This window comes from Xyrauchen texanus, chromosome 13 (genome assembly GCF_025860055.1).
Source record: "Xyrauchen texanus isolate HMW12.3.18 chromosome 13, RBS_HiC_50CHRs, whole genome shotgun sequence".
NCBI classification, from domain to species: Eukaryota; Metazoa; Chordata; class Actinopteri; order Cypriniformes; family Catostomidae; genus Xyrauchen; species Xyrauchen texanus.
In genome coordinates, this window is record NC_068288.1 from 40,234,441 (window position 1) to 40,249,279 (window position 14,839).

General features: G+C 38.6%; 1 protein-coding gene across 1 annotated transcript in view; it reads left to right on the forward strand.

The window, feature by feature from the left end:
- Positions 1-2,594: 2,594 nt before the first annotated feature.
- LOC127654242 (chemokine-like protein TAFA-2) overlaps positions 2,595-14,839 on the forward strand; it is a 133,378-nt gene continuing 121,133 nt past the window's right edge. The window contains exon 1 of the mRNA XM_052141351.1: positions 2,595-2,987. The gene's annotated coding sequence lies outside the window, so the exon portion shown is untranslated. The remainder of the gene's footprint in view (positions 2,988-14,839) is intronic.

Genomic DNA, 14,839 nt, shown 5'->3' on the forward strand with positions numbered 1-14,839 from the left:
GTACCTGAAGTGGGTGACACACATTGACTCCATTGTGAAAAAGGCCCAGCAGAGGTTATACTTCCTTTGCCAGCTGAGGAAGTTCAACCTGCCACAGGCGCTGCTGATTCAGTTCTACTCAGCAGTCACTGAGTCTGTCCTCGGCACTTCAGTAACTGTCTGATTTGGTTCGGCTACGAAATCAGACATCAGAAGACTACAAAGGACAGTTCGGACTGCTGACAGAATTATTGGTTGCCCCGCTTCAAGAACTATACACTTCCAGATTGAGAAAAAAGGCTGGAAAAATCACTCTAGACCACACTCACCCAGCCCATTACCTTTTTGAACTGTTGCCTTCTGGCCGACGCTACAGAGCACTCAGAACCGTAAAGCCTCGGGTCCAGACGGCATTCCGGGCCGCATCATCAGAGCGTGCGCGAACCAACTGGCTGGTGTTTTCACAGACATTTTCAACCTGTCCCTGTCCCTGTCCCTGTCTGTAGTCCCCATATGCTTCAAAACTTCCACAATTGTGCCTGTACAAAAGCAATAAAAAATCACTTGTTTAAATTACTGGCGTCCTGCTGCTCTGACCCCCATCATCAGCAAATGCTTTGAGATGCTAATCAGAAATTACATCTGCTCTGTGCTGCCTACCGCAACAACCGTTCCTCTGATGATGCCATTGGATCTACAATACACACTGCTCTCTCCCACCTGGAAAAAAGGAACACATATGAGAATGCTGTTTGTAGACTACAGGTCAGCATTCAACACCATAGTGCCCTCCAAGCTTGATGTGAAACTCCGGGCTCTGGGCTTAAACAGCTCACTGTGCAGCTGGATCCTGGACTTCCTGTCAGGCAGACGTCAGGTGGTTAGAATGGGCAGCAACATCTCCTCATCACTGACCCTCAACACTGGAGCCCTCAACTCACTCCTGTATTCTCTATACACATATGACTGTGTGGCAAAACATAGCACCAATGCCATCATTAAGTTTGCTGACGATACGATGGTGGTAGGTCTGATCACTGACAATGATGAAACAGCCTACAGAGAGGAAGTGCACTCTCTGACACACTGGTGTCAGGGCACAACCTCTCCCTCAATGTCAGTAAGACCAAGGAGCTTGTAGTGGACTTCAGGAGGAAAGACAGAGAACACAGCCCCATCACCATTAATGGAGCACCGGTGGAGAGAGTCAGCAGCTTCAAGCTCCTCGGTGTCCACATCACTGAGGAACTCACATGGTCCGTCCACACTGAGGCCGTTGTGAAGAAGGCTGACCAGCGCCTCTTCTTCCTGAGATGGCTGAGGAAGTTTGGAATGTACCATCCTCATACGGTTCTACACCAGCACTGTAGAGAGCATCCTGACTGGCTGCATCACCACCTGGTACGGCAATAGCACCGCCCACAACCGCAAATACCTGCAAAGGGTGGTGAGAACTGGCAGAAACATCATCGGAGGTGAGCTTCCCTCCTTCCAGGACATATATAACCGGCACTGTGTGAAAAAAGCTTGGAGGATCATCAGACACCCGAGTCATGGGCTGCTCTCACTGCTACCGTCAGGCAGGCGGTATCGCAGCATCAGGACCCGCACCAGCGGACTACATGACAGCTTCTTCCCCCAAGCAATCAGACTGTTGAACACTTGATCTCTCATGATCAATATACACCAGCACTGCACTTTATTAATCTATTATCTCACACTGGACTGTCAAAATTATGTTCTCCACAATACAACTACAGTATATATATATATATATATATATATATATATATATATATATATATATATATATATATATATATATATTATTTTTTTGTATGTGCATTCTATATTGTGTGTATTGTTTACTGTACATTTGTATATTATTATTGTGTTGTGTAATTATGTGTACATTTGATATGTAAATTGTGTTGTGTAAATATGTTGCTTATTGTAATTGGTATACAGTATGTCTTGACACTGTCATGACTGCTATGTTGCTCAGAACTGCATACAAGACTTTCACCTACTGTTGCACTTGTGTATATGGTCGTGTGACAACAAAGTGATTTGATTTGATTTGATTTGAGAACCAGAACCGTCAGGCACAGGAACAGGTTTTTTTTGCCTCAGGCTATCAATCTTATGAACAGTTAATAATGCCCCATTGACAAATAACTAAGTGCAATACACTGTTCAGTCTTTTTATCCAACACATCCAACCTCTTCTGCCTATTTTGCACCGTACATAATAACAGATTTGTATTAGATGTGCACTATGTGTGTATATACGTATGTGTATAATTATTATATTGTACTATTATTATCTATGTCTTGCTGCTGTTTTTGTATTGTTGAGCACTGGAAGCTCCTGTCACCAAGACAAAATCCATGTATGTTTAAACATACTTGGCAATAAAGCTGATTCTGGTTCTGAAATATCGCCACAGTCAGCTGCCACCAGGGGTCATCATTTGACCACAGAGGACAGAGCGCTCAGCTATCTCCCATGGGTTCCTAGCAGATGCTTGAAGTGCTGAACACTTGAGAGGCGCAGTGTCGAGCACCTCACCTTCCGTTCTCAGCACAACACAGCGGGCAGCCACATCTTTAACACATGACGGCAGCATCGAAACCTCCCATTCCGTCACCAGATGAGATGACAACAAATGGATAGAGGGATTTTGTAGATTTGAGCCCTTCGTGAGAATATTTGCAGCTAAAAGATCTCATCACACTTGGTTAAGTGTCATCCACCGCGCAAAGTTCAGCCGCATCTGAAGGAACTTTGGAGAGTGTGGATTTTGGAGGACTCATTTGAGACTTTCTGAACTGGAAAGATTTATAAGTCGACTTGCATTCTTGCGCGCTCTAGGTGATGCTTTTTTGGGGATCGTTTGTGCGACAAGGGAAATTATCTGTCTTTGACACTGCCGGGGCTTTATTTCTGACAATGAAAAGCAAATGAGACGCTAAACGCATCACTTTTATTGACAGCACAGCGACAGGTAAGTCCTGGATTAATTTATCTAACCAAGTATTCTCGGTAACAGAAACAAAACAAAGCCTTTGCACGTCTAAGTTCAAGACCTCTATTGCATGTGATTTAAAGAGAGTCTTCAGTCTTATATTCATTTAATATGAAGGAATTTAGTCAACCATCAAGTGACTATATTCCATGAAATTATTTTTTTTTTAAAATAAAATGATCTATTCTTAAACTCGTTTCAATATCTAGACCAGAAGAAATATTGAAACATTCGACAGCTGTTTAATCAATACATTCTTGCCAGATTCTTGATCCAGGACACATCGGGTGTGAACACCCCTGATTATAATTCTATTGATGCTTTTGAAAGGGACTAATTTAATTTAGATCCTTGGTTTTCATTTTACTGGGTATTTATTTCATAGTTGTTGGGAATGTTGAGAATGAATATGATATGCATGGAGTCAATATCATATCAGTGCCTATAAGAAAGAGATATTGTTTTAAAGACATGCTGTTGATGTTCTTGATCAGGATTGGGTAGTTAATAGAAAGGCGATGTTGACCACAAAAGTTGAACATTGCCTAAAATGGTGGTACATAAGGGGGGCAGGCCAAAGAGCAGATACACACATATCAAATGACTGTATTGGACATCTTTATAATGCTGCCAGAATCCAAATGAAGGAAGGCATCAAGGTAAGTTTGAATATAATGTTTGCGTAACATCCTGAAAGATACTTCTGACTGGTTGACTTTTGAAAGCAGCGAAGATATCTCCCAGGGGCATAACTACAGGGAGGGCAGGGTGGACAGTCACCCTAGGGCCCATGGTGATGAGGGACCCATGACAGTTGACCGAAAGGAACCATAAAAATGGTTGGAGGTGAAAAATGGCCGAGGTCTCCCTATGAGGGGGGCCTGACAGGTTCTTTGCACTGGGGCCCTGAAGATCCAAGTTACACCACTGATGTAGTCTATCCTTCAATGCTTATGGGAAACCCCACTCCTGGGTTTTAGTTTTGGTGTTTGGTTGGGTTTTGTCAGATAGTAACAATTGTTCTTCATGTCTCAGGTGTGATATTCAGAAACTGTGATTATTTAAAGTTACAAGGCAACTCCTCCTCTAAACCTGCCTAACCCTGACCCCTTAACCTTAACCTTGATGGTGGCAAATGTGAATCTTTCGAGAGTTTCACACAAGTAATTTTCCGATATGCACAATTGAAGCAAATTAGTTCATAAATTAGTTCATTTTTCAATGTAGGACTTGTTAGTACTACTGTGCATGTATTTATTGAAAAATAAGTAAATTATTCATATTCGCTTTATTTTGAAATATTCAAGGATATTCAATATTCCATGGATATATATAAAGCTCAATTAATGCTTCTGATTTGGGATAAAATTCCTTTCATCTTTTCTCTTTGGGACAAAAATGATCCGGTATAGTTACAGTAGATATACCTCCACCCCCCATTTGATTTTTAAACATGAACATTGACATAGGCTGATTTTTCACACTGAACACAAGCTGTTATAGTAGCATTTCGTCTGTAAAGCGCGCTGCCTAGCCTAAATGTCATTGGCGGTACTATTCATTTACAGTAGTTATAGTGTAAACCCTTCATTTTGAGTGAATTAAGCTGATAAATGGAATACTTACAAATTCTATCTGTTTAAAACAAATGCAGAATCATGGTTTATATTTTAAAATATTTTTATTTCAAAATACAAATGTTCGCCCAGCAGATGGAAAAAATGGACGAAAAATCCCTTAAGACATCCATTTATGAAAGGTCACCACATACATATATATAAATATATAGGGATCAAGATATCATAGCAACTTAGTGATGGCAAATTAGCCTCTTTTGACTTCGGCCAGTAACCAACCATCTAGAAATCTTTTGGTTACATTGCATAAAAATAAACACGACTCAATTACATTTTTTTACTTACTCATTTATTCATTGTTGTGGAAAATCAAAAGGCATTTTTACCAACTACAAAAAAAAAGATTAGCTTTTCACAATTTTTTAACTATTAAATGGGTCAAAAATAACCCGAACATAGCAGGATGGTTAAATTGTTACATTAGCTGTTTTCTTATGTTAAAGTCAGTCTTAATCCAGCTTCTTTAGAAGGCACCTTCATACACAAATGCTGTCTGTTATATCATTGACTGACTGAGTAGGGAGTTAGTGAGGTAGCTGCCTTTGGTTTCAGACACAGATGAAATGACTATATACTGTATAATGAAATCTTATAGGTACAAATGAAATGAGCAGTGCAGAGAAGCTGAAATGTAAGCAAAGATCTCGGCTTATCTGGTCAGCAGGACCAGGCAGGGCCTCACAGACTTTTTGCACAACTTATCCGCTTTTAACACTCCCCCCTCCTTTGTCTTCATCCTTTTCATCTTCCTTTTTGGCATCTTGTGTGCGGTCAGCTCTTTAGCTGTTTTTTAGCACTATTATCGCATTTCATCCAGCGGAACAGCGGCGGTAATAACCTTACGGCTTTTGTTGCATGCTGATACTATTCGCTCTTGATTAATTGTGCTCCCGGAAGAGCGGCTGGAGAGCCGCCGTAGATCTTCCCTTTCACGCCCCTTGTGACAAGTGACCCATTACTGTGCTTTATAGATCGCCGTCAGCAGCCTTTGAAAACGCCCGTGGGCCTGTTGGCCGATGAATTTATTGTGCCGTGTTATTTGTAGGATTTGCTGACAGTCGGACCAAAGGGCAGCCGCAGATTTTTTTTTTGTTTGTTTCACTGTGATGCACAGCGCTGCTGTTAGTTTAACTAATTGTGTCTGCTGGGCAACGTAATTTGGTTATGGGTCACGCAAACAAAGGTCACATCATCGCAATCTGTCTTATATCTCAAAGCATCATTTGACAGTTTGATGGCAAATCACTGTGAATTACAGAATAGGACAATCAGTTTCACACACATATTGACATTTTAGATCATTTTCTGTAGCCCCATTAAGCCTATGTGTTGTTATTCTCAATAAAGGTGATGTGTTTCATTCCTTCTGTGTTATTGAAATGATATTTTCTCAAATCTCAGCTCAATATACAGAGACATCTGTAAGTAAGCCATTTGTGGATTGTTTTCCCTGCAAAATAACATTTTAAAGAAATAGTTTACCCTCATGCAATTCCAAATGCATATGGTTTTGTTTCTTCTGTGAAATGCAAAAGATAATTTGCTAGATTGTCCATACAATGAAAGTAAATGCGTATGGGGGTCGTCAAGCCCTCACACACACACGCACGCACGCACGCACGCACGCACACACACGCACACACACACACACACACACACAATAAAAGTAGTCCATTTGACATGCTCTATATTCCAAGACTTTTTAAACTCTACTATAGCTTTCTGTATGGAAAAGACCTAAATTTAAGTAATTATTTACTGAAAATCTTCCCCTTCGCCTTATCTATGAAATCTCTTTTGCGCATACAGATATTGAAATATGGCATGTCAGGAAGTGTCACATAAGGTTTGACCATGAAAGAATTTTAATTTTTCAGTCACCATTCACTTTCAATGTATGGAAAATATAAATTCGCAATGAAAGTGAATGGTGACTGAGGCTAACATTCTGCCTAACATCTCCTTTTGTTTTCCATGGAACAAAGGAATTCATATGAGTTTTGGAACAACATGAGTGATGGTCAGTAAATTATAACAATATTAGATTTTTGGGTGAACTGTCCCTTTAATCCCAGGTTGCTGCAAAGCTATATTATCTTCGCACATTTTTACATTAGAACGTTTTTCATGAGATGTTATACAAACAAAATTATGTTCAATAATGATGAATTTCTACTTTGGGACAACTACATTTCTCTAATAAACTGCAGCTCCTTTCCCCCCAAAATTGACACCATTGTAATAAAAAGTGCTTTTCTAAGCTGTTCATCTGACAAGACCACCAAAGCCAGTTAGCTCTAAACAGATGTTTCTCATTTGTTGCTCTGGTCAAGCTCAGGTACTATTAATTTGAGACTGTGTGACCTAATGATCTGTGAGATATACTGTAGATAGATGGCAGTTTAGCACGTAGGAGGAGCTCTTCCACTTTCTCCTGAAGGCAGGTCAATGCAGCAATCGTTAGCTGTAATAGGATGACAAGGAACTTTTTGCAGACATTTGCGGTGGCAGTTAAACAGGACTTAACATTTGCTTTTAAGGTCAGTTGCATTAGAACAAAAGGAATGTAAGAGGGAACTACAGATGAAGCACATCTTTATTACATTGGCTGTGCTCGGAATAACATACTAACATATGATACTACTCTTATATTATCTCTGCATTAATATAATGTAGGCTATATTGTGCGTAAAAAGCAGATATTCTGTATGCATGGACTATTTGAATAACCTGCTATGTACAGAAGCCACAGTGTGCAGTATACAGAGCACTCTGCATATAAACATTTCTGGAAATAAAAAAATGAAATAAAAATTAATTTACTCAATCATGTTGTTCCAAACCAATGCCTTTTTATCTTGTGTGGAACAAAAAAAGGATATGTTGTTATAGACAGTCTCAGTCATCATTCACTTTCTTTGAAACTTTTTTCCAAACAATGAAAGTGAATGGTGACTGAGGCTAATGTTCTGCCTAACATCTCCTTTTGTTTGCCATGGGAGAAAGAAAGTCACACAGGGTTGGAACAACATGAGGGGAAGAAAATGTTTCATTTCTAGGTGAACTGTCCCTTTAAGTTTATTTGACTTTCTGCAGTGGCAAATCGTTTTTCTAGATGTATTTATTAATCTAACAAAATGTAGTTACTGTAGGTTTATGATTAAAACCAGGGTATGAAAAATTTTCTTATTTCAAGATATGTTCTCTAAAAGCAAATCTTATTAGTTGTTTTAATGTTATATCTTTTACTATATCCAACAATGCAATGCACTTGATCTTCCACTTCCAGTGTGATGAATAACTATTATCATATAATTTCCATTATCATTATCATTCAAGTTGATACTGCCTCTCATGAGATCATGTGCCAACAGTGCAGCATACTACTGTTTGAAATGTTTATCATGCAATAATGCATACTTTAAAACACTAGTTAGTGGTTTAAGTGTGCTGTATTCAGTTTGTACTAAGCTAGTATTTAATTCCAAACACAAACATTTATTATAGTTTCACTATACACATATATCTGTATGCGTGAGAAACAGGTGCATGCAATCACGTCTTGCACTGCACAATGTTTTCAGGAAAAGAAGCTTCTGGTAATTAGTGTCTAAATGTCTTTTTGTTTTGTACATCACCCTAATCGTAGATCATCAATAGTGGATCATGGATGAGATGTGATTTACTGCAGAGGTGAAGTAAAAGAATAAGAGGTATTCGTGGGGAAGTGCCAAGGTTATTTTAGTTTTGAATTTTTAATTTAGATCTATAGTACATGACTTGTAAACTAATTTCAATGTTTGCATTACATTGCCAACTACATTTAAAAGCTTGTTGGTTCCACTTTATATTAGGTGTCATTAAATACTATGCACTTAAGCACGTGACACAATGTACTTATTGAGTACATGTGTTGTTGCATTGTACTTACATTTAAAGTAACTGCATTTAATTACATTTGTAGTTACACTGTTCTCCTTACCCCTAACTCTAACTCTAATCCATAACCCTAAACCTAACTCTACCCCTACCCCTACCCCTACTCCTAAACCTACCCATACCTCAACCTCATTTGCAGCAAATGTGTATCTTGTGAGAATTTTGCAGAACAACATGTAGTTACACAGTAAAAACATTGTATTGTATGTATTTTAATGTTAGTATATATTATATAATCATATTATGAGTTAAAGACTTACACAGAAGCTCAACTGATAGAGCATTGCATTTGTTATGCAAAATACTGGTGGTACGAGTCCTGAAGAGCATGCAAAGTCAACAGGTGAGCTAAATTGAAATTGTCAAACACCACAAAATGACGTTATTGCTTCAAAAATGGCATTTTTCACGTCACATTTGCTTTTTAGGATGCTATTGGTTAGATTAAGGTTTAAATTAGGGAGGTCGTTTTTGTTCATTGAAATATCGATAGAGCGTTAACCTTCAAAACCTCATCTGTTTGGCTATGGCGCCACACAGTGGACATTTCAGCTCGGAACAGCTGCGATAAGTGTATGGAGCCACCTGATATCAATTAGCAAAAAATTTCACCACGGTCACGTAATTTCGAAGAGATCTGGCTCGTATTTTTCGTTAGTTTTCACTCTATGACTTAGTTGAGTTTTTCTGCGTTTTATTTATTTTTTTATTTTAGTTCTAATATTTTTAAGCTGCCAAAATCAATGTGTTAACTGATATCAATAAAATTTATTTTACAAAATTACATTTCTCAGGGCCATCTAGTAGTATCGCTATCTAGTGGCATTTTTAATGTTTAAAGAAGGTGGGTTGTAAAGGTTTTTAAACTTGTATAATATACAGTGAATTAAAAACAAAAATGAATCCAGCATTATTTATATTTTATTTCATATAGTTTTGTAATCATGAAAATGCTTTTAATTTAGTTTCTGCTCAGTTAAAAAAAATATTAACTAGAATAATAACACTGTGAGGAACAGAAAATCATCATTGTTTTCTTATCCTTATGCCCAATGAATTGTCGAGGCTACAGTTTGCAGATATTACTTTGCATGCTTTTGAGGGAAGTGCAACCAATGTGAGATGGATTTGCCATTGTCTTCCTGCTTCAGAAATGAATCTCGTCTTCACACTGTCACTTCACATTGCTGTGTCAAATTGAAGTCATGCAGCCAGTGTGGTCTGTTTCAGTGAGAAACCAAATGAGTCGAGCAGCATAGCTCTCAGAGATTGGCCATCATAGATTAGCATGTCTTCATTTATTTAAGGGAGTACAGCAAATGTTACGAGGAAGCTGTAGGAGGGATGGTGGCGTAGTGGGCTAATGCACATAACTGTTATTCCGAAGGTCGCTGGTTCGATCCCTACAGCCACTGCCATTGTGTCCTTGAGCAAGGCACTTAACTCCAGGTTGCTCCGGGGGGATTGTCCCTGTAATAAGTGCACTGTAAGTCGCTTTGGATGTAAATGTAAAATGTTATGTTCTTTCAGAGCTGGCATGGAAAACTAGCTGTTTATAAATGGTCTTTGCGACAATAATCATTAACATTAAAGCTCCAAAATTAACAAGAAAAGGTACCATCAAATTCGAGTGAGTAAATGATGAGAGAATGTTCCTTTTTGGGTGAACTATATATTTTAACCTCTGGGCCACACAACTCCCTTTCTTAAATGCCATAGTGTATGATAAGCTACATGAAAGCTAAGTAATATTGCATTGCAAACAGTGATTTGTTTCAAATGCTTTTCTGATTTTGACATTAAATGTCAGTGTAAAAATAAGGCATGTTTTGCTGTCAAAATCTAGCCATATACATTAGTGTTCTTAGGCCGTTATTGTTATTTTGAGGCTTTGTCTTAAAAATTCCAAGGCTTTGTCATTGTTCTTGTGCACACAGACAGCGAGATAAGCCACAGCTTCTATGAGCCGTCACAGCTTCCTCAATTGGCTACGCAACTGATCTTTGGACACATTACGTAGAGTGTGACTTCCATATCAATGTGTGGTGTAGCTTCTATATTTGCACATTCAAGACTTTGTAGTGACTTATTCAAGCAATCAAAAGCTACTTTAGTATATATTTTTTTACAAACCCAAAGATTAGGATTTGATAGAGGAAAAACACTTACCCTAATCTAAAAAGATTCCTTGGGCCAAGAAGCAACCACCCAGAAAACCAGAGTTTTGCACTTGAAGCACCACTTACATGTTCCTCAGAAAATATGAAAATCTAGTTTGCAATCATGTAACCCCCGTAACCTTGATTGTGTAACACCGTAACCTTGCGCATATTTCGCAAGTGATTATTCCCTGTGCTGATGTGCCCTTTGTTGAATGCAGCTCCATATGTGATTGGATTTAGCAGAGAGCAGGGCGTCTTTGTGAGCTCAGAGAGTGTGAGTGGGCGTCCTGGAGCCTTCTGTGCTACAGAATAATGCTTGACTGATGTGAGGTGCGAGAGACAGAGAAAGAGAGTAAGAGAGGGAGGAATACAGAAACACGAAGCATGAGAGAGAAAGATGAGGAAGACGGGAGAAGGTGCATGTTTTATAGATGTCATTTAAAAGAGTGTGCTGGAGTGGAGGCAGGCTGCAATGAACTGTATCCGTGACAAAACATAAAGACAATAAACATACAAATTGGTTGCCAGGGAGTCGTCAGTGTGCCTTCCCCGCCTCCCACAGGAACACCAGACAGTCCCAACACTGCTGTGTTCCTTTGAGATTAAAAGCGGAAATACATCTTTCTCACTCTTATTCTTTCTTTCTGGCCAGCCGAGTCTCGACTGCTCGACGGCATTTGCTTTTGTTTTCTTGTTTTTTGTTTTCTCTTTCTCTCCTTACATTTTTTTGCTCAGACTTAATAGAGATTTATGTTTCTTTTAAAATACATATGTGTAATTTCCGCGCCACTAGTACCACCATACGGAATCTCGAAAATTACTGTTTTCAAACAGGATTCCTGAACACTGAAGCTATATAATGAATGTGTTTAGCATCAGATAGATTGGTCTTGGAAGAATTTGATGTTTGAGTTCATATTGAACTCTTCGGAATCTTTGGATTACAGTTGTTGGAATCTTAGTAAATCTGAGCACAATTTGAGACACATTTGAGACACTGACACTCACACTTTAGCGGTGACAGATATGAGATTACAGGGGCCAAAGTCTCCATTTGCTCTCTATTTAAAGGGATAGTTCGTCCAAATATGAAAATTCTCGCATCATTTACTCACACTCATTACATCCCAGATATGAATGACTTTCTTTCTTCTGCAAAACACAAACAAATATTTTTAGAAGAACATCTCATCACTGTACTTCCATACAATACAAGTGAATAGTGGCCAGATCTTTGAAGGTCTATAAAGGACATGATGGCTGCAAAAAAGTAATCCATAAGACTCCAGTGGTTAAGTTCACACTTTCACTTTCAGATTCAGCCACCTACTGGTCGGGACTGGTCAAAGGTGGAGATTTATAGTAAAAAAGGACTTAAATATTGATCAGTTTCTCACCCTAACCTATCATATTGCCTCATAACCTATATCTTAAGACATGGATTTAACCACTGAAGTTGTATGGATTACTTTTTTGGTGCCTTTTTGTCCATTTTACACCTTCTGAGTTGTGGTCACCATTCACTTGGATTGTGAGGACCAACAGAGCTGAGATATTCTTCCAAAAAATCTTTGTTTGTGTTATGCAGAAGAAAGAAAGTCTTTCACCCTGTTTACACCTGGCGCATCAATTTGATGCAACGTAATGCACCGCAACGGCTTGAGGCTGTCCACACTGGATGCATCAACACAAACGTTCTAAACCATTTAATATGTTTAGGAGTGCCAGCGCGTGCAGCGCAAAATGGAACTCAACACCCGTTTATTGTCGGCACAATGGACGGCCCGCAACGGAGGCTTCCAGTGTGGAAGCCTTACAATCATTGATTGTAAGCAGACAAGCTGATACAGCTGATGGTGTAGACAAGCTGATCTGGGATGGCAAACAGGGTAAGTAAAGGATGAGATACATTTTTGGGTGGACTATCCCTTTAATCTCACTGCTGTTTTTGAGAAACAATTGAGATATTAAAGAGATCTAATTTGTGATTTCCCTTTCCTGTGGGTCTCCATATTTATGTCGCTGCCGGTTTACAATTACATACACAAAATGTGATCGTGTATGTTCATTTGTAGTTGTTTATGCTGTATGCTGAAAGATCTGTTTATTACACAGTCTTGAGTATAATTCCTATAGTCCACTAGCTGGCTGTCATATTGGGCTTACTGGTTGCCCGGAGGTCCGTCATGGCTGATTTTATGTGGCAGTCTTGTTGTGAGGCACTGTGTAAACACAGTGAAATTGCTCGGGGCCGGCTTCCTCTCTCCACAGTCTCTTTTCGATCCCACCAGATTTATTTTCAATATGCCACTCTCAAACCAAACCATATTACCATAAGCTCTCTCAATATAGCAGTGGTGTGCAGAAAAATATCGTCCCAGGCTAAAATTTTGATCAGCTTAGTGTGACTTTTTCAATTTTCCCCATGCGTACCTGATTTCAGATTGAGCGTTCATTAGTTTACGTTTTGCTTACGTATTCAGAATGCACAGACAGGCAAATTGAGAAGCAACTGACGTTTAGATGTCAAGGACATTTCTGTTTCGATCACTGGGATGGAAAAAAGGGATAGTTCGCCCAAAAATTAAAATTCTGTCATTTACTCACACTCATGTTCTTCCAAACATGTTTGACTTTCTTTGTTCTTTGGAACACACAAGGAGACATTATCCATTATGTTTACATTTTGATGAGAGATACATGAGAGAAACAAGCTTAAAACAAATGCAATATTTTTAAAGAAAAGTATGAAACTTTACTATTTGGGCACTAATGTGGTGGAAAATGGCAATGAATAAATTTTCTAAAGGACCTTTATGTTCTTGTGTCTATGTTATGTCTTTTTTGTTTAGGATTAAAATAGTTTGGCTAGCTGCACCAGAGATCCCTAAAAGGACTATTTTGGTTACGCGAGATGAACTTCAACGAATTGCACCCCAAAAATTACCTGTAGATTTTCCAGCCTGATCTAATGAAAATGACACGACTGTAGCAACATTTTTGCAAAACGAATTGACTTAGTACATGTATCACTGCAGTACCGAGGTGAAATGTCCACTGTGTGGCGCTCAAAGCGAGTTCAATCCAAAAAAGCGAGTTCTTCCATACAGGTTAATGGTATTGAGTTTTAAATAAAAAAAGAGCTACCTCTCTACCCCAAACCTTTAATCTAAACCTAACCGATAATGTTATAAAAAAGTCATGCATTATAGTAAAATTGTTTTGATGTCATAAGATAACATTATGTGAAGAACAGTGCTAAAAGTGTTTATGAACTGATAATCTGCAGTTTTACTTGTGATTTGAGTGAAATTGAACAAAAGTCATTGTTTTAGCTGCTCTAGTGTTTATTTCACTAGGAATCTGCCACGATACAACAAGCTACTTAAAAATGATTTAGCAAAAGTGTAGGTATATTCACATGATTCATGAAAGCCCAGGTTGTGATTTTCCTATAGAAAGTCATTGTGTAATTTGCATACTGCTCAAACCACTCATTTCATTACTCGTAAAATGTTTATAATAATGATCATAAATTAGTTTACAATGAAATCAACATATAATTAAGAGACTTAAGGGATGTTTGCAAATGCAGACCACAAGCTGTAGAGCTCTACTGTACAATTACAAGTCTTGGATGTACTGCCTACATTTCCTGAGAGTGTAATCGTAGCATTGCTGTAACTGGCCTCAGAGGCTTTAGTCTATAAGCTGGAGTTGTCTCACTTGCTCTCACTGTGAATTCGACAAAAGTAGTTAGAAAGTTATTGGGCTAAAATCGGTCTGTGCTTAGTGAAATTCTAACTACTGCCCCTGTGTGGCCGAAGCTGGACGTTTTGTTAAGGTTAAATGTCCACAGGGTGGTGCCAAAAACAAGTTGTATTTAGTTGTAAACGATCTAATAGTGTAGTATGCATATTTGATTCATTTGACTTCCTAAACCAAACCAAACCCCAACCCTAAACTTAACATCAGTGGAGTAAAAATATAATCTTGGATGGAAAATACAACCTCCAAATCATGCTCATCATTGGTAGCAATCAGTAGTACCACAGATAAAGGGAAACACACATAAATTGATGCAAAGGTATGT